This window comes from Apium graveolens, chromosome 3 (assembly GCF_009905375.1).
Source record: "Apium graveolens cultivar Ventura chromosome 3, ASM990537v1, whole genome shotgun sequence".
Lineage (NCBI taxonomy): Eukaryota > Viridiplantae > Streptophyta > Magnoliopsida > Apiales > Apiaceae > Apium > Apium graveolens.
In genome coordinates this window covers 81234992-81255694 of record NC_133649.1, presented here as the reverse complement: position 1 = coordinate 81255694, position 20703 = coordinate 81234992, and the positions used below count along the sequence as shown (strand labels likewise).

Genomic DNA, 20703 nt, shown 5'->3' with positions numbered 1-20703 from the left:
ACTTTGATCTTTATGCTAAATTCTTCGGATCATAGTTAACCTTCCCAGAGTTCAAATCTGGAACCCTAAAAGGGAAACTAGCAACTTGTAGATTATGACTCAGATTCATCTGACGAGTCTAACAAGGATGGGGATTTGCCAACTCCCATTGCACCACCTGTGACCTCCTTAAGGATGGCTAAGGTGATTTTCCTTGCAGGTACAACTGGATTTTGGAGCTATGAGAGGAGTGATACACTTGCGAGAATGAGTGTAAACACGAGTGGAGAGAAGAGTGAAACACATCTGAGGTACATGGAACAGAATCACACACTCACAGTGAGGAAGAAAGAGAAACACCATATTCCATTCCCTATCCCTAAATATGGTTCTTGATACTTCGGTTCTCGAATCTGTTTATGATTGGAACCTAACTCTTAGGGACCTAATATACAGATTGGATTAGAATACTTCAGGACTTAACAAGTTGGGAGCTAATAATTGGTAACAATTGGTGATCTCATATTTGGGAGGTATAAGGAGTTGGGAAGATTGGTGAATATGATGATCAACAGTGAAGTCATTCTTGCAGCTTTTAAAGGGACATGGTTGATCAGAATCTGACTTGTTATTTCTTTTCCAACCAAGTAAAATACGAGAACTCCTTCAGACAATAGCATACATTCCTTCTCAAAGGGGGAGATAAAAGCTTATATAATAGTTTGTTGGATTCCTCAACTAAGGGGGAGAAATAGCAGGGATGAGGAAAAAGGTAAAACACATGTACACTACACCACACCATTGTTATTTATAACTATGGATCCTATTGTATGGGAGAGGTGGTAAAACACAAGGTGACTTCCTAGTAATCAGAAGAAGTGGTTTGGTTCATCACTATTCTTCATAAAAGGAGAAGTTATTTTCCAAAAGGGGAGTACCATTAGTTCTTATCTGCGGATCCTATTATATGGGAGAGGTGGTAGACGAAGGTAATCTCCTTTAAGCAGTTGATTCTCATAGGGGGAGAAGCAAGAGAGATATGCGCTTCTCAACAGGAAATGTGGTTGCAGAAAAGAAGCTGCTGATGATTACTTCAAGACTGAGAAGTATTATCTGGCAGGGATTTGAAGAACCAAGGAAATGAAGATGAAACTACTTGAAGATCAGTTCAGTGCTAGAGGAACAAGCATCTTTCATTTTAGTTACTCAAGAAATCTGAAAATGCAGTATTTGATCCAGAAAACCAGTAGCATTATTTACAAGTCTTGGTACATTACTTTTTCTAGTTGTTAGTTGAGTTATCCTCTCTATTTAATTTATTTGTTAGGTTTAACAATCAAATAGGGGGAGATTGTTGGTGAGACTGCGTAGTTGAATAAACAGTTACATGATAACTCAACATGATAACATCACTAGAACATGACAGGTTAATAATACTACGACTACACAAGAAATTAGGAAGAATGAAGACAAGGAAAATATAAAGAATCAGAAGATTAGAAGAAGGCTGGAAGTCTGTTTACAGGTCACTGAAAAAAGTTCATTAATATGTTCATGCCTCAGTGAAGATTAAAGGTTAAAGACTTTTAGGGTTTCAGAAATGATTAAGATTCAGTATAGAAGTGCTACCAGAAGATTTCACTGTATTGGCATTGATTGAAGATAAACAGTGTATGAAGCATAGGAATCTGAAGAATTGAAGACATGGTATAGACAGAGGTTAAAGAAGACAATTGCAGTCTTGAAGCTATACTCACTGACAGGAGTTCATTTATATGTTCAAGCATTGGTGAAGAACAGTGAATGAATTATTCAAGATTGCAGTAGCAATGAAGACGTTGTCTAAAGTACCAGAAAGGATTCCAGTGAAAGTACATTTGTTTATTGACAATCAGTGTTACAAGCAATGGATATTCAACCAATCTGTATCAACTCAGAAACACAAGACAAATTGAATTAGGTTCTCTCAATGCTAGTTGTTTGTGAACCAGACCACTGCACCAAACATCAGTATACAAGAAGGGATTCTAATTTAATTACAGAAGAAGGTGTTGATACAGTGAAGAATAGTTTGACAAAAGCAAGAATATTCTAAGTCATAACAGTCTTCTACCTGGTCGCCATAAAAGTGTACAAAGACTATGGTCGCCACAAAACTGGTCGCCATAGAGAATCTCTCTAAGGCACCACAGTGGTCACCATAGAGATTCTCTAAGGCACCTAGTCACCATAGAAGAAGCCTCTATAGCTACCCAGTTGCCATAGAGCCTTAGCTTATCTCAGAACTTCAAGTGAATCTCTTGGTCGCCATAGAATTTCACTTGGTCACCACAGAAATTCACTTGGTCACCATAGAAGTTCCCTTGGTTGCCATAGAAGATCCCCTGGTCGCCGTAGAACATATGCAGTTGCCATAGAGCTCTACAGAGACACTGTTCGCCATAGAAACTTGCTCAGGTCGCCATAGAAGAGTTGTGTATTTATTGATTTTAATAACAACAAATTTAAATGGAATGTGTGGACACAAAGCTGCCACCTGTCCAATTGAATTGAAAGTCTACACATAGAAGCATAATATATAACAATCAATATAATTATTGTTAAGAAGTTCTATTCATCTTCTCTCTCACGAGAGGTGATGAAAACAAGAAACAAAGAGAATATAGAAAAGCTCAGCACATTGATACCTGTTTAACTTGTCACCGGAGTAACGTTATAATGCCCGATTTAACTCTTGTATATTCATAAGGGCATTATAATCGTTACCCGGTTATTAAATCCTTAGAAAAATAAAAGCTAGATCATTGTATAAAATTTGATTTGTAAATCTTTATAGAAGCTAGGAACTTTGTTTATATTGTAGCCGGTTAATTTATTTACCGGGGTGTAGCAACACCCCTCGAGGATTTATATACGAATATATACTTCCCCGAATATCTTGTTTTTCTTGTTTTTATCGTTTCAAACACTATTCCTCTCAAGAACACGAAATCACTAACCGAGCACTAAATCTTATATCCGCTAAAGATTCGAAATAATTTTTAATTTAGTGATTATCATATTCAACCCCCCTTCCACGATAATTCGGGACCTAATACAATTCATAACACAAAAAATAAAGTTGACTTCTTGTTCTAAGAACAAGAAGCTCTCGGCCTCCCCCATTTCAAGCAAGATCAAATTTCAAAACTCAAAATCCAAGCTTTGTTATTTTGTAAGGTAATTATCCTAGGTCCTTTGTACTAAGTTATGGCTATCCTAGGAATCTAAGCCACAAATTCCTTCACAATATTTTTCAATAAATCATTGAAGAAGATAATGAATAGTGTTTTCAAGAATTATAATTGTTTGATCTTATGTTTTTTGTTAGATCTAGCTTTTGTAAGGACTTTCAAGGGCTATTTCAAGCTTCTTAGTTACTTCTACTCACCAAGGAAGGTAAAACCTCATACCCTAGCTTTACTTTTTGAGTATTTAGGAGTTGTTATTCTTAATATAGTATATGAGAAGCATGATCCTTGTTTGTTAGAAGTTTGGTTGGATTTGTAGTGATTTTGGATATGAATCTTGGTTAATGGTTAATAACTCTTAAGTTATGGTTAGTAGATCATGGTTGTGGTTGAATGAGTTATAAAACCTTGAGATTATGGACTGACTTTGCCTTGATCTAAGTTGTGTTTATGTATTATTGATGGTTGGTGGTTTGTAGTGAATTGGTAAGGAGTTAGTTTAGTTTAAAATTGGTAATCGCGTAAACATAAGCCCCCGTAATGCCCATTTTCACTCAACTGTTTGTACTTAGTATTCGGGACATAGAACTCACTGACCTATCTATAACTTTGACATGCTTAGCTAGATCGTGTCGTAAGCTTCATTTTGGTATGTGGTTCACTTAGATCCGATGTACGGTTTAGGAGAAACGACCGTTTTAAGTAACGGCGTTTCACAAACGAATTATGCTAGAGATAGGCATTATTTGCGTATACCCTTAGTATAGGGGACCCATAGGTTAACATTTTTCTAAACCAGGAGGTGATGTTCCCGAGTATATTATATATATATAGTTTTCAAAATTATTAATCGAATAATATATTCGATAGTTTTAAATTATAAGTGAATATTAGTTTGAATATTCATTCGAGGACTTACGACTCCGTTTATTTAATTAAATAATATTCATTTTTTTAAAGAATAATATTTCGTTATTCGCCAAGTATATGAGAAATGATTGATATCGTCAATCATTCTTACCTTAAATATTTTCGTAAAGTTATTTTCAAAACTTTTACTTTATTTGCTTTGATAAAAGCTATTCGTTATTTGAATATTATTTATAACATAATATTCAGATATTCTTTGATTATCTTGGAATTGATTTATTCTATCAAATCATCCTTATTCCAAATGCTTTCAAAAATATTTTCGAGTCTTCAAAATGATTTTAAGGGCTAGAGTGGATCCCAAAACTCGTTTTCAAATTTAAGATCTTCCTTTCGAAGGGGACTTGAATACTCACTCAAAAATCTAAGGTATCCAGCTCTGTGATGTATTTTATATTCGCAACGAGGTTGATGTATTGAGAAAACAATTTGATTACTTGCCCAACATTCGGGAAGTAAGTCCATCTAATTGAGTCGGCATAAGCGACAGGTCGATGTACGATCTATCAAGGTGTAAGAGGCTGGGTGACAGTCCATCAACGCGTGAGTGGCCGGGTAACGGTCTAGCGCGAGTTCCTAAAGCATCCAGGGTAATGACCGATGAGGAATTCATCCATCTACTAGTAGAAAAGGTTAATTAATGGGTATCTTTGCCTGATCATCAAGATATCGGGTTTATGCCAAAATTTTCCTCTTTCCAATTTCATTGGGTATTATAACTCTGTTTATACTTTTCATAACAGAGATTTTCAAGGAATGTATGCGATATATATATGGGTGTGTATATATATCGGGAATTAGTGAAGTATTTAGTAACTTCATTTCTTTAAATGATATTTCAAAGATTGAATCTATTCAAGTCTTATCTTATAGTCTCATCTATGTGATGACCTTTTGAAAATTTATTATATTTTGAACAGTGTTAGTTCAAGTAGTTTTCTAAAATGATATAAGTATATTGAAGTATTTTGTAACTTCATCTTCTTTTAAGCTTATATCCAGTAAGTAATTATCTTACATTTGATAAAGATTTTCAGTAAGTTATCAACTCAGATACTTACATTATTGATTAAGCTATATATTATCTTGCGAGCTGTAATGCTCACTCTTGGATCATTTCTTCATCACACAATAACAGTTAGGAAGGATGTCCAGACTCAAGCAGACCCAGCGCAAGAGCGTGGGAAGCATCCCGCATCTTCTCGTTGATATCATAGCTACCATAGCTGCAGAGGTAGATTTATCTGTAGATCAGGCTTCCTACTTTTGGGAATCAATTATTTATAATTATAACTTGTGTTGGATAATGGCAACTAACTGTAAACTTATTAAGTAATTATTTTGGGTTGTAATAACTTTTAATTTATTGATTCAAGGACTTGTACTTATTTCAATTTCATCTCTGAGACTATAACGTGTTGTGCTGTGTATGTTATTGTGGGGTCACAGTATGAGGTTATTTGTTTTAATTAACTTAAGTGATATTTATGGAAAAAATGACAGTGATGACCTGGATCCCCGACCCCGGATCTGAGGGTGTTACAGAAATGGTACCAGAGCTAAGCGTTATAAACCTCAGAGATGATGTGACGATATAATAATAAACTCACAAAGATAATAAAAACTTTTGGCAAGTTCATAGTTATACTACTTAAAGTAGCACCAATAGTTAAAACCCTTACGTGAATTCTTATAAGTATCATGATAGTAACTTAGCTCGTTTAATGTGTAGGTGCACGAGATAGAGGACCCAGAGATGTTCGAGCATGAGCATTATGAGGCACTGCTAGGTGCGAAGATCAGGAGGAGCCTGAGGAGGATGATGCGGATAAGGAGGACCCCTCAGAGGAGTCAGAGACAGAGGTTATTGAGATTTCAGATGATGAGGATCCGGATGAGGTCCCAGTAGCTGAGGAGGTTGTGGCCACTGCTGAGGAGGATGTTGGTGCTATCGTGGAGTATACTGGTACCCACCTACCCTCACTCCCCGTGATCAGAGCTCCTACCCATCCACCACTACCTTGGAGCCCCTATGATGACGGCTTTGAGACCCATATTCCCGAGCCCAGGCAGACCGAAGAGGCACCCCCAGCGGATCCAGATTCACCACCCCTCGACCCTGCCCATAGGCAGTCTTTGTTAGCTCATGGCTATGTTCAGGATGTTCTGTGGACGCGATTGGCTGTTACTGAGGCCCAGATGGATGAGGCCAAGAGAGAGTTAGATGCAGAGAGAGCTGGTAGACGTGCACGGGCTCATGAGGCTAGAGCTACCTTACCCCGATCTCTGATGAGAGAGCTAACTGAGATAGAGCTTATGGCCCGTGCGAGACTCCGATCACTTCATGGAGATAGACATGGCAGGATATCCATAAGGTAGGCTGATTATATTTTCTGTCGTGCGATGGAGAGAGTTTGGGAGTTGACCCGCTCTCGTGATTGATTCAGGACCAGTGATGTGGTAGTCTAGTCGTCTAGTTAGTTGAGGCCATAGTAAGAGCCAGTTTTCCAGGATAACTGACTTGTATATAGTATCCCTTTCTCTGGCTAGACAGATAGGCACATGTATTTCACTTTTGGGCATATGACTGTAGCACTATTGTAATTTTGACCATGTCGAACTATGTATTTCTTGCATTATGTTTATATTTTTTTGCTTTCAGTTCAGTTCTTTAGTGACGAGATCACTATTTTTATCTTAATTATTACTGCACTTCTTGTGATTAGAACTCTCATATTATAATAGAATTACGAGATACGTTCTCCCCATTATAGCAACTGTGCAGGGTATAATCTTATGTGTATGATTGTAACCTAACGTTAAATTTTCCAAAATTTATCAGTATCATGCCGCCAATAAGGATTGGAACTAGGGCGAACCCTGGGTTTGAGGACAAGGGAAGCCATAACCAAGATGGTAGAAACCAGGAACACAGTGAAGAGGAAAATGAGGATTATGTTGAATAGGATGACTCCCAGTATGGAACGGAGGAGGAAATATTTGATATCGGAGGATTTGACATGGAGGCTGAAGAAGGAGAAACTGAGGTTGAGTAACAGGTAGAAAACCCAGACATGGATCCCATGGGGCAGTTCATGCAACTACTAAGGCAGAACTTGGAACGTCAACCCAACCCACCTCCTCAAGGAAATAACAATGTTGTGGCAAACTCTCTTAGGGTTTTTAAGTCCCTTAAGCCCCATGAGTTCCACGGATCAGCCGACCTAGTTGAGGCAAGAGAATGGCTAAAGGAAATGGAGAAATCCTTTGAGATTCTGAGTACCGATGAGGCACAGAAGACTGTATTTGCTACCTACCTTCTGAAGGGAGAGGCCAACTACTGGTGGGAGGCCAAGAAAAACATGGAGACGGATGCTATTATAACCTGGGAGTGGTTTAGTCAATTGTTTTTGGGAAAATATTTCCCGAGGTTTATGGAGAACCAGATGGAGCTCAAGTTCCTGGAGCTAAAGCAGAATAAATTATCTGTAACAGAGTACAAAGCTAAATTTACTGAGTTATCAAGGTTTGTGTCGGAGTTTGTTAATACCGAGGAGAATAAAGCTAGGAGGTTTCAGCAGGGTCTGAAACAGTGGATTCAGAATAGGGTGACAATCCTTGAGCTTACAGTTTATGCTGCTTTGGTACAAAAGGCAACAATTGCAGAAGCCAGAAGTGAACAGATGCACAAGGAAAGAGAGAAGAAAGGGATAAAGAAAAAGAGCATAAGTATGAGCGGAGGTTCCGCAGGAGGGAGATTCCCAAATAGGTTTAACCGAGGAACAGTATCTCTACCAGGAAGAAGTACCGGGTTTAGACAGCCCATGAGTGTGAATGTGAGCCAGAACGGCCCAAAATTAGGGGTGTCTCATTCCAACCAGTCTCGACCCCCATTACCAGCCTGTAATACTTGTGGAAGGATGCATTCCGGGGAGTGTAAAAGGAAGCCATTAACCTGCTTTAAGTGTGGTCGAGAGGGTCACTATTCTAATAAGTGTACTTCGCAACCCCCCGGTGTCATCCCGACCACCATTTTTTATCAGTGTGGAAGTCCATGCCACATGAGGATGGAATGCGCAGCTTCAGGAGCAAGCATGGCTGCTTTTAATAAGCCACCTACTGCAAGGACTTTCAGCATGACCGTTCAAGATGCTATGAAAGACTCAAATGTGATAACAGGTACCCTTTATCTAAATTCAGTTAGTGCAAATGTTTTATTTGATTCAGGAGCAACTAAATCTTTTATATCGAGGGACTTTGCACATAAATTAAGACTTAAGGCTGAACCCTTGTTAGAACCCTTACAAGTAGAAATAGCCAACCATGAAGTTATCCCTGTTAACCATATTCACCCCGCCTGTGAGTTAGGCATAGGAGAACAATCTTTTAGTGTTGATCTAATTCCTTTTAAATTAGGGGAATTTGGCGTAATATTGGGAATGGACTGGCTATCTAGCAATGATGCTCATATAGACTCTAAAGGGAAGAAAGTTAAGTTGAATATCCTAGGAAAGAAAAGAATCATATTTAGAGGGAAGAGGCAGATGCATAAATTTTTGACCATGGCCCAGGCCAATAAGATGCTACGAAAAGAAAATGAGGCTTACCTAGCCTATGTGGTGGACACGCAGAAGGAGGTGCCCAACTTGCAAGACATTCTGGTAGTCAACAAATTTGAAGATGTATTCCCACAAGACCTTCCAGGACTACCACCCGATAGAGTGATTGAATTTACTATTGAGTTGGTGATAAGTGGCATTTTATACCACTTAGAACGTCTTAAAATGGCTTAAATTGGTGTCTTGAAATCAAGTATTTTGTGTATTTGATGCGTTTTTCTAGTGTTTATGCATTTCAGGGTATTAGTTGCATTTCGGAGGAGGAATCATCAAGAATAAGCCTTGGCATGTGTTCACCATTGCGAGAGGAAAAGAACGGGCAGATTACGGCGAAGAAACGGAGCAAACCTGGAAATTTTCCAGTAGGGTCCTGCGCGCCCACGCAGCAATACTGAGCGGCCGCGCAGCAGCCTTGCGCGCCCGCGCAGAAATGCTGAGCGGCCGCGCAGGGTCGGGGAAAATAATATATTGTTTTAGACTTCTACTTCTGTTTGGCTTCCAACTTCTATATAATCTGAGTTTTATGGGACTATTATATAAGTAGATTTGAGACGTTTTTCACAGAGTATTAAGAGGGGATTATGTTTTAGATTGTGTTTTGCAAGAAGCGAAGGAGATAAGGAAGAAGACCGATTTAGCACACAGCAACGAAGAGGAAGCATATATTCTTGTGATTCTTGTTTCGTTGTAACGTTGGATGCTAGTTTTCTTGCTTTGACTTATTTACTCTTGTGACGTACTCTGTTTTAATATAATTAGTTTAGTTGTTATTTTCTTGTGTTCGTTTATCATGATTTCATATGAACCCATGATGGCGATAAGTTCTATTATGGGCTAATCGTGATCATGGGGTTGCAACAGATTTACTATGGAATTCTTTAGTTAATTGTTTAATACTTTAGTGTGTGATGATTGCTTGATATCTAGTATTGGTTGTGCGTATTCGTCTTATGTGCGTCGCGAACATATAAGATAGGGTGTTAATCTCTTGTGAAGCGACGGTGGATCTTGAGATTTAGAACTTGCCATGCTAGCATAGGTTCATGTACGTTGTGCATGATTAGTGGGTAACTCTAACAGTTTTATTTGCCCTATGTAATCAAAAGGAATAACTTGTGCTTAAATCGTTGTGTTGTCAATTTCTGTAGACATATAGGAACTCAACATAATTGATGACTATTCAACTTCTATCTTAATTGTGGATGTTTGGTAGAATGGTATTAGTACAATGAAAGTTGGCTTTTATCAGTTTCGTGTTATTCGATTAATATCATCACTGTCACATGCTAAAGGTAATAACTATGGCTATAGAAGGATGTAATAATGAAGTTGTGATCTCATGAGTGTTTTATTATTGATAAATTGAAGTGTTAGTTAAGTGGTTAATTAAGTAGTTAATTATAGTTAATATTTAATCAACAATTTTAAGTGTTATTATCTTAACATTGAGAAGTAATCATACATTGGTGAGTGAGTTAAATTAGACAATAAATTAGTCTGAGTCTCTGAGGGAACGAACTAGAAAGTATTCTATATTACTTGCGAACGCGTATACTTGCGTGAATATTAGTGCGTGATTTCGCCCTAACAAGTTTTTGGTGCCGCTGCCGGGGACTCGGCGTATTTGTTTAGTTTATGTACTTACCATCATTGGTCATTAGGACTCACTGATTAGGACATAGTAGTTAATTACTCTTTTCGGTTGTGTTTCAGGTACTTTAGCAAACGTTTTTGCAAACTCGTTCTCGTGCTCGCAAGAGGACCTTAGATACAGCTGAGGAGAAAGACGAAGTTCTTGATACCCCGGAGAAGTTAGATTTTGAGGATTCGGATTCAGGAACTGAGCAGAAAGAACCAGTAAACATGGGAGATCATATTGTTCAAGCTGATCCAGCTCTTATGGATTTTTCTCGGCCTAAAATTGATGACATTCAGTCAAGCATCCTTCATCCGGCTATTCAAGCTAACACCTTTGAAATCAAGCCGGGCACTATTCAGATGGTGCAGAATTCTGTTTCTTTTGGAGGAGCGGCAACTGAAGACCCCAACATGCACATAAGGAATTTTGTCGAGATCTGCAGCACTTTTAAGTATAATGGCGTGACTGATGAGGCTATCAAGTTGAGGCTTTTCCCATTCTCACTGAGGGATAAGGCTAAAGACTGGTTACATTCTGAACCAGCTGGGTCAATCACTACGTGGCAAGATCTTGCACAAAAGTTTCTGGTGAAGTTTTATCCAATGGCAAAGACTGCTGCTATGAGGAGTGCTCTTACTCAGTTTTCACAGCAACCTACAGAATCTATGTGCGAGGCTTGGGAACGCTACAAGGAAATGTTGAGAAAATGTCCACATCATGGAATGCCGGATTGGATGGTAATCACTGGTTTTTATAATGGTTTGGGGGCTCAATCTCGGCCCATGCTCGATGCAGCAGCTGGAGGCGCCTTATGGGCTAAAAGCTATACTGAGGCGTACAATCTTATTGAGACGATGGCTGCAAATGAGCATCAAAACCCAACTCAGAGGATGACATCAGGCAAGGTAGCAGGTATTCTGGAAGTTGATGCAGCCACCGCTATTGCAGCCCAGCTCCAAGCGCTATCAATGAAGGTTGATTCTTTGGCTACGTATGGAGTTAATCAAATAGCTATGGTTTGTGAGCTTTGTGCAGGTTCTCATGCTACGGATCAGTGTTCCCTTGTCAACGAATCTGTTCAGTATGTGAATAATTATCAGCGACAACAGCAGCCTGTGCCAGCGACCTATCATCCTAACAACAGAAATCATCCAAATTTCAGCTGGGGAAATAATCAGAATGCTATTCAGCCACCATATCAGCAAGGAGTGAGTAAACAGTTTAACCCACCTGGATTCCAGCAACCACAGCATTATGCTACAAGACAATCATATCCTCAACAGGGAAGTGCAGCTGCACCTACTAGTGCTGATTTTGAGGAACTTAAGCTGTTGTGCAAGAGTCAGGCGGTTTCTATCAAGACCTTGGAAAATCAAATCGGTCAATTAGCCAATGCAGTGCTCAATCGTCAACCTGGCACTCTTCCCAGTGACACGGAAGTACCAGGCAGGAAGGAAGCTAAAGAGCAAGTCAAGGCTATTACCTTAAGGTCTGGAAAAGTAGCTGATGCTGAAAAGGCAAAAGAAGTCGAAGCTGAAGTTCGAGATGAAGAATCTAAGCAAAGGGAGAAAGCGGCGGAACCAAGGAAGACTACTGTTGAACACACTCTGCCTGAGGCTAATACAGGGGAGAAACAGCTCTATCCTCCACCACCTTTTCCTAAGAGATTGCAGCAACAAAAGCTGGATAGACAGTTCGGGAAGTTTCTGGAGGTGTTCAAGAAACTTCACATCAATATACCTTTCGCTAAGGCTCTGGAACAAATGCCTAGTTATGCGAAGTTTATGAAGACTATTCTTTCAAGGAAGGTGAAACTGGATGACCTTGAAACCGTTGCTCTCACGGAAGAATGCAGCGCGGTTCTACAACAAAAGTTACCACCAAAACTGAAAGATCCAGGAAGCTTCACCATTCCTTGCACCAATGGCAATCTAACTTTTGACAAGTGCCTTTGTGATTTGGGAGCAAGCATTAATCTGATGCCATTGTCGATCTTTAAAAAGCTGGACCTACCTGATCCAAAACCCACATACATGTCGCTACAATTGGCGGACCGTTCCATTACTTACCCAAGGGGCATAGTTGAGGATGTGCTCGTCAAGGTGGATAAGCTCTTCTTTCCTGCTGATTTTGTTATTCTGGATTTTGAGGAAGATAAAAAGATTCCCATAATCTTGGGGAGGCCTTTCTTGGCGACTGGCCGTACCTTGATAGATGTACAAAAAGGAGAACTTACTATGCGGGTCCAAGATCAGGATGTGACCTTCAACGTATTCAAGGCAATGAAATTCCCTACAGAAGATGAGGAGTGCTTAAAAGTGGATGTGATTGATTCTGCGGTTACTTCGGAACTCGATCACATGCTAATGTCTGATGCATTGGAAAAGGCCTTAGTGGGGGAATTTGACAGTGATGATGAAGATAGCAACGAGCAATTACAATATCTGAACGCTTCTCCCTGGAAGCGAAAGCTAGATATACCATTTGAATCTCTTGGTACTTCTGACCTCAAGAACGCTGAAGGGAAGCTCAAACCATCAATAGAGGAAGCGCCTACCTTAGAGCTCAAACTATTACCTGAACACTTGAGGTATACCTTTTTAGGTGATTCATCTACGTTACCTGTTATTATTTCAGCTGACCTTTCAGGTAGTGAGGAAGACAAGCTCTTAAGGGTTTTGAGAGAATTCAAATCGGCTATAGGATGGACTATAGCAGACATCAAGGGGATAAGTCCCTCATATTGTATGCATAAAATTCTGTTAGAGGAAGGTAGTAAGCCAACTGTGGAACAGCAGCGAAGACTGAACCCAATCATGAAGGAGGTGGTGAAGAAAGAAATTCTGAAATGGCTAGATGCAGGCATCATTTATCCTATTTCTGACAGCTCGTGGGTGAGCCCTGTACAATGTGTTCCTAAGAAGGGAGGTATCACTGTGGTCGCAAATGAAAAGAATGAGCTCATCCCTACTCGAACAGTTACAGGATGGAGAGTATGCATGGATTATAGAAAATTGAACAAAGCCACAAGAAAGGATCACTTCCCTCTCCCATTCATTGATCAAATGCTTGACAGATTGGCGGGACATGAGTATTTTTGTCTTCTGGATGGGTATTCCGGGTATAATCAGATTTGTATTGCACCAGAGGATCAGGAAAAGACTACCTTCACTTGTCCATTTGGCACATTTGCTTTTCGTAGAGTTTCGTTTGGGTTATGTGGCGCCCCGGCCACCTTTCAGAGATGTATGATGGCTATATTCTCTGACATGATTGGAAATAACGTCGAAGTGTTCATGGATGACTTCTCCGTCTTTGGACACTCATATGATGAATGCTTGAATAATCTGCGCGCCGTACTCAAAAGATGCGTGGAAACTAATTTGGTGCTTAATTGGGAGAAATGTCATTTTATGGTGTGTGAAGGCATTATCCTTGGGCATAAGGTCTCTAGCAAAGGTCTGGAGGTGGACAAGGCCAAGGTGGGAGTCATTGAAAATCTTCCCCCACCTAATTCAGTGAAAGGAATCCGTAGTTTTCTCGGTCATGCGGGTTTTTATCGGCGATTCATCAAGGACTTTTCAAAGATATCTAAGCCGTTGTGCAATTTACTTGAGAAAGATGTGCCTTTCAAATTTGATGATGAATGTTTGGCAGCATTCGAGACTCTCAAGGAGAGTTTGATCACGGCACCAGTTATTACAACACCAGATTGGACAGAACCGTTTGAGATGATGTGTGATGCGAGTGACTATGCGGTAGGTGCAGTTCTGGGATAGCGCAAGAAAAATCTCTTCCATGTGGTCTACTATGCAAGTAAGACTTTAAATGGGGCCCAATTGAACTACACCACTACTGAGAAGGAGCTTTTGGCTATAGTCTTTGGCTTTGAGAAATTTCGATCTTATCTGCTTGGTACGAAAGTGACAGTATTCACTGATCATGCAGCTATTCGCTATCTGGTTTCTAAGAAGGATTCGAAGCCGAGACTCATTCGTTGGGTGCTTTTACTTCAGGAATTTGAGTTAGAGATCAAAGATAGAAAAGGTACCGAGAATCAAGTAGCTGACCATCTCTCTAGGTTGGAGAATCCTGATTCTACTTCACAAGATAGGACGTTAATCAATGAATCTTTTCCGGATGAGCAGTTGTTTGCAATTCAGGAGGAAGAACCATGGTTTGCAGATATTGTAAACTATCTTGTCAGCAATATAATGCCTCCCAATTTGACATCCGCGCAAAAGAAGAAGTTTCTGCATGAGGTGAAGTGGTATATGTGGGATGAACCATATTTGTTTAGACAGGGAGCTGACCAGATCATCAGGAGATGTATCCCGTTCTGTGAGACGGAGGGGATATTACGAGACTGCCATTCCACGGTTTATGGTGGACACTATGGAGGTGAGAAAATGGCAGCTCGTATTCTGCAAGCAGGTTTTTTCTGGCCCACCTTGTTCAAGGATGCTCATCAGTTTGTTTTAAGGTGTGATCGTTGCCAAAGAGTGGGAAATTTGTCAAGGAAGGATGAGATGCCATTAAATGTGATGCTTGAAGTCGAGGTCTTTGATGTATGGGGAATCGATTTCATGGGGCCTTTTATCTCGTCTTGCAATAATCAGTACATTTTGCTGGCAGTCGATTATGTCTCAAAATGGGTCGAAGTTAAAGCTTTACCGACAAATGATGCAAAGGCAGTGCTAAATTTTCTTCATAAGCAAATTTTCACAAGGTTTGGAACACCTCGGGTAATCATAAGTGATGAAGGATCGCATTTTTGCAACCGTAAGTTTACTTCTATGATGCAGCGTTATAATGTGAATCATCGAGTAGCTACTGCCTATCATCCGCAAACAAATGGTCAAGCGGAAGTGTCTAACAGAGAGATAAAGCGCATTCTAGAGAAGGTTGTTTGTCCGTCAAGGAAGGATTGGTCTTTAAAGCTCGATGAAGCTGTTTGGGCTTACAGAACAGCATACAAAACTCCACTTGGGATGTCACCGTTTCAGTTGGTGTACGGTAAGGGATGTCATCTACCGGCGGAGCTTGAGCATAAGGCCTACTGGGCATTGAAGAAATTGAACCTGGATTTAGATGCAGCTGGTAAGAAAAGAATGCTTCAGCTTAATGAACTTGATGAATTTCGACTTCAAGCGTACGAGAATAACAAAATGTATAAGAAAAAGGTGAAAAGGTGGCACGATAGGAAGCTACATCCTAAGTTGTTTGTGCCAGGGCAACAAGTTCTGTTGTTCAACTCTCGGCTCCGACTTTTTCCTGGGAAGTTGAAATCAAGGTGGTCTGGACCTTTTATTGTCAAAACTGTGTTTCCACATGGAGCGGTGGAAATTTTTGAGAATGATTCGGACCAAGCATTCAAGGTTAACGGTCAGCGGTTGAAGCACTACTATGGGGACATGGCAAACCGAGAGGTGGTTAGTGCCATTTTGTTGACTACGTGAGAAAGGAACGGAACGTCAAGCTAATGACGAAAAAGAAGCGCTGCGTGGGAGGCAACCCATGAATTGTTGTTACAGGAACCCTTAGAAGTTAATAACCTATCCAAAAACACAAAAAAATCAGAAAATAGGGGCTGAAATTTTTTTTTTCCAGAGACCCTCTGCGCGCCCGCGCAGCTATGCTGAGCGGCCGCGCAGCTTTCTGCGCGCCCGCGCAGAAATGCTGAGCGGCCGCGCAGGGGTCGAGTTCCAGAAATTTTTTTTTATAGTTCAGAAAAAAACAAAAACACAAAAACCCATTATAGCCCATAAACCCACGAATTCTTTTCCCATTACCCCATGATTTTATCCCTCAACCCCACTCCTAATCTAATTTAACCTACTCCACACCCTATATATACATACACCTATCCTACATATCTCCCACAACTTCCTACACTTAAACCCTCTCATAAACATCAAAAATCAGTTCTTACACACTTTTATTCACAAATCAATGGCACCCAAGAGAGCACGCACTATTGACAGCAGCAGCACAGTTCCTGCTGCTGATTCATCAAGGGGTACTGCTGCAAGGCCTCGGTTAACTGACAGAGCCGCGGAGGAGGAGTACACTAGGCTGTTGGGGAAGCCGATTCTGAAGGAGAGGGGGTTTTTACCATCAGGGAGGGATGGTGAGTTGTTGCCCATGATTGCAGAGAAGGGGTGGATAGCTTTTTGTGAGTCACCCGAAGCAGTACCGATGAGTGTTGTTCGCGAGTTCTACGCGAACGCGAAGGATGAAAAGAATGGGTTTTCTGTAGTTCGGGGGCTGACGGTTGATTATCATCCTGCGGCGATTCGCCGAGTGATTGGACAGCGAGAGAGGAAGCCCGAGGAGGAGAACTGGAATGAAAAGACTGCTGAGGATTTTGACTTGGATTTCATTTGTGCGACTCTCTGTCGACCGGGCACAGTTTGGAACCGCAGTCCAGCCAATAATGAGTATCGTCACTTTCCGGCGATCGCCATGAACAGGTATGCCCGTGCATGGAACGCATTTATATATGCTAATATTTTGCCTTCTTCACATGCACACGAGGTCACAGTTGAGAGAGCACAGTTGTTGTGGGGAATTCTGAATGAGGAATACTATGTGGACCTTGGTGAGTTTATCTACCAAGGAATTCTGAAGTTTTTGAGGGGAGCAAAGCATATGAACATCCCTTATGCATCCACGGTTACAAAGCTATGCCGTGCAGTAGGAGTGAACTGGCCGGCTCATGAGCAGTTGCAGTTGCCAGCAGCTCCTATAGATTCTGGCACTCTGAATGGGATGCAGGAGTGGACCGGTGGTGAGCCTGAGGAGCATGGGATGGGTTATCATCTTCCAGGAGGGCGTCCAGCGCGAGGTGCTACTATGGCCAGGCCAGGGCGTGGTGAGGCTAGTTCTTCGAGAGCTCAGGAGGGTGCTGGGATGGGTGATGCCCAGTATAGGAGGCTTTCACGGCGGATGGATGCCATGTATGAGACGCAGAGCAGGTTTGCTCAGGAGCTCACCCTTGCGTTAGGGACTGCTTTTCGAGGCCTTGGAGCTGATATCCAGTGGCCAGTTTTTGGTGAGGACTCTGCATACCCGCCGCCTGATACTCCACCCACTAAGGGTGTTGATGATGATGACTCCGAGTAGGTATACCCTGTGTTCCTTTCTACTACCTTCACTGAGGACAGTGAAGATTTTAAGTTTGGGGGTGGTAGTTAAGGAATATTTTGTGTGTGTCATATAGTTGCATATTCATGATAGTTAGTTCATATAGTTGCATAAATTTTGCCATATAGTTTTTTTTATATATAGCTTTATTTGTTGTCATATCATATAGCTCATGCATATACCATGATCCCTTTTGCAATAATTTATCGACTGAATTGTGATATTGATGCGAGTGTAGTGATAGCATTAAAGTGATATTAAGTTGTGTAGGTTGATATGCATGCTAGAAGCACTTGTATTGTCACTAAGTCTTAGAGAATGCTGAAGGACTAGATTGTTGTTATGATCTGATTATTTTCGAGGATAATCTATTTATTATGCTTAGAATTTGATAATAGGTTCTTAGTGGTAAAGGCATGAAAAAGGAAAAAAAATGGAGTAAAAATGGAATTTGTTGCTAGTTGTGGCTAGGCGTCAAATGGCTAGTAGCCGGCTCGCATGTTATGCGAGTAGTCTAGGGTTGAGCAAGATGGAGCGAAACGCACTTGCTCAGAGTTAAAAAAAATGCGTAATTGATCAAGAGTGGGCTCTTTGGTATTCGAGTTATTAAGTTCTTAGGGGACTTTGTGCCTAGTGACCTAAGGCTTTTAGAGTCTGGGATCCGCTAACCTAACACTCGTTACATGGATACCATTGTATAAGTCTTTTGTGGACCTCACTCACTGCACGGTCAAATAAGCATTTGCGTTGTAAATAAAAAGCACGATTCCGTAGTAAGCTCCAAAGTTCTTGTAGTGTTGTATATCACTTTGTGCCTAGAATTTTTATTCTTTGTATAATCGTAGGATTGCCTTGAGGATAGTCTAGTCATAGTAATTGGTCTAGTTCCGAAGCATATCTGTTAAGCATTTGCACACACCACGTTTCTGGCGGTATGTCCGTTTGCATGAGTTTCTTGATCTTTAGTGTCTAACTGCATTCGTTGAGACGTGACAATTTGGTTGGTTAATTGTAGTAAGGGGGATCGTTGCATTTTCATATAGATTGCATTCATGCATATTTTTATTTGTTTTTGAGTCTGTGACGCTTGAGGACAAGCATCGATTTAAGTTTGGGGGTGTGATAAGTGGCATTTTATACCACTTAGAACGTCTTAAAATGGCTTAAATTGGTGTCTTGAAATCAAGTATTTTGTGTATTTGATGCGTTTTTCTAGTGTTTATGCATTTCAGGGTATTAGTTGCATTTCGGAGGAGGAATCATCAAGAATAATCCTTGGCATGTGTTCACCATTGCGAGAGGAAAAGAACGGGCAGATTACGGCGAAGAAATAGAGCAAACCTGGAAATTTTCCAGTAGGGTCCTGCGCGCCCGCGCAGCAATGCTGAGCGGCCGCGCAGCAGCCTTGCGCGCCCGCGCAGAAATGCTGAGCGGCCGCGCAGGGTCGGGGAAAATAATATATTATTTTAGACTTCTACTTCTGTTTGGCTTCCAACTTCTATGTAATCTGAGTTTTATGGGACTATTATATAAGTAGATTTGAGACGTTTTTCACAGAGTATTAAGAGGAGATTATGTTTTAGATTGTGTTTTGCAAGAAGCGAAGGAGATAAGGAAGAAGATCGATTTTGCACACAGCAACGAAGAGGAAGCATATATTCTTGTGATTCTTGTTTCGTTGTAACGTTGGATGCTAGTTTTCTTGCTTTGACTTATTTACTCTTGTGACGTACTCTGTTTTAATATAATTAGTTTAGTTGTTATTTTCTTGTGTTCGTTTATCATGATTTCATATGAACCCATGATGGCGATAAGTTCTATTATGGGCTAATCGTGATCATGGGGTTGCAACGGATTTACTATGGAATTCTTTAGTTAATTGTTTAATACTTTAGTGTGTGATGATTGCTTGATATCTAATATTGGTTGTGCGTATTCGTCTTATGTGCGTCGCGAACATATAAGATAGGGTGTTAATCTCTTGTGAAGCGACGGTGGATCTTGAGATTTAGAACTTGCCATGCTAGCATAGGTTCATGTACGTTGTGCATGATTAGTGGGTAACTCTAACAGTTTTATTTGCCCTATGTAATCAAAAGGAATAACTTGTGCTTAAATCGTTGTGTTGTCAATTTCTGTAGACATATAGGAACTCAACATAATTGATAACTATTCAACTTCTATCTTAATTGTGGATGTTTGGTAGAATGGTATTAGTACAATGAAAGTTGGCTTTTATCAGTTTCGTGTTATTCGATTAATATCATCACTGTCACATGCTAAAGGTAATAACTATGGCTATAGAAGGAAGTAATAATGAAGTTGTGATCTCATGAGTGTTTTATTATTGATAAATTGAAGTGTTAGTTAAGTGGTTAATTAAGTAGTTAATTATAGTTAATATTTAATCAACAATTTTAAGTGTTATTATCTTAACATTGAGAAGTAATCATACATTGGTGAGTGAGTTAAATTAGACAATAAATTAGTCTGAGTCTCTGAGGGAACGAACTAGAAAGTATTCTATATTACTTGCGAACGCGTATACTTGCGTGAATATTAGTGCGTGATTTCGCCCTAACAGTTGGCCCCAGGGACGACACCTGTTTCAAAGGCACCCTACCGATTAGCCTCGTTAGAAATGAAGGAATTGGCTACCCAATTACAGGAACTTTTGGATAAGGGTATGATAAGACCTAGTGTATCTCCGTGGGGAGCACCAATATTATTTGTTAAGAAGAAAGATGGGAGCAAGAGGCTGTGCATCGACTACCGAGAGTTGAACAAGCTAACCATAAAGAACAGGTACCCGTTACCCAGAATAGATGATCTGTTCGACCAACTAAAGGATGTTGTCTACTTTTCTAAGATTGACCTGAGAACTGGATATCACCAACTAAAGATTAAACCCGAAGATAATCCAAAGAATGCGTTCCGTACCAGGTATGAGCACTATGAGTTCTTGGTAATGTCCTTTGGATTAACTAACGCCCCAACGACTTTCATGGATTTAATGAATAGAGTATTCAAGAAGTACTTAGACAAGTGTATGATAGTTTTTATTGATGAAATTTTAATCTACTCAAGGACCGAGGTAGAACATGCATAACATTTGAGGATAGCTCTAGGAATACTCAGAGAAGAACATTTGTATGCCAAA

At 40.3% G+C, this 20703-nt stretch overlaps 1 non-coding gene across 1 annotated transcript; it reads right to left on the bottom strand.

Moving 5' to 3' along the window:
* Nucleotides 1-11014: 11014 nt before the first annotated feature.
* Nucleotides 11015-11121, bottom strand: LOC141715393 (small nucleolar RNA R71). Its single transcript, XR_012572158.1, has one exon. It is a non-coding gene; the product is annotated as a small nucleolar RNA R71 (small nucleolar RNA).
* Nucleotides 11122-20703: the final 9582 nt, after the last annotated feature.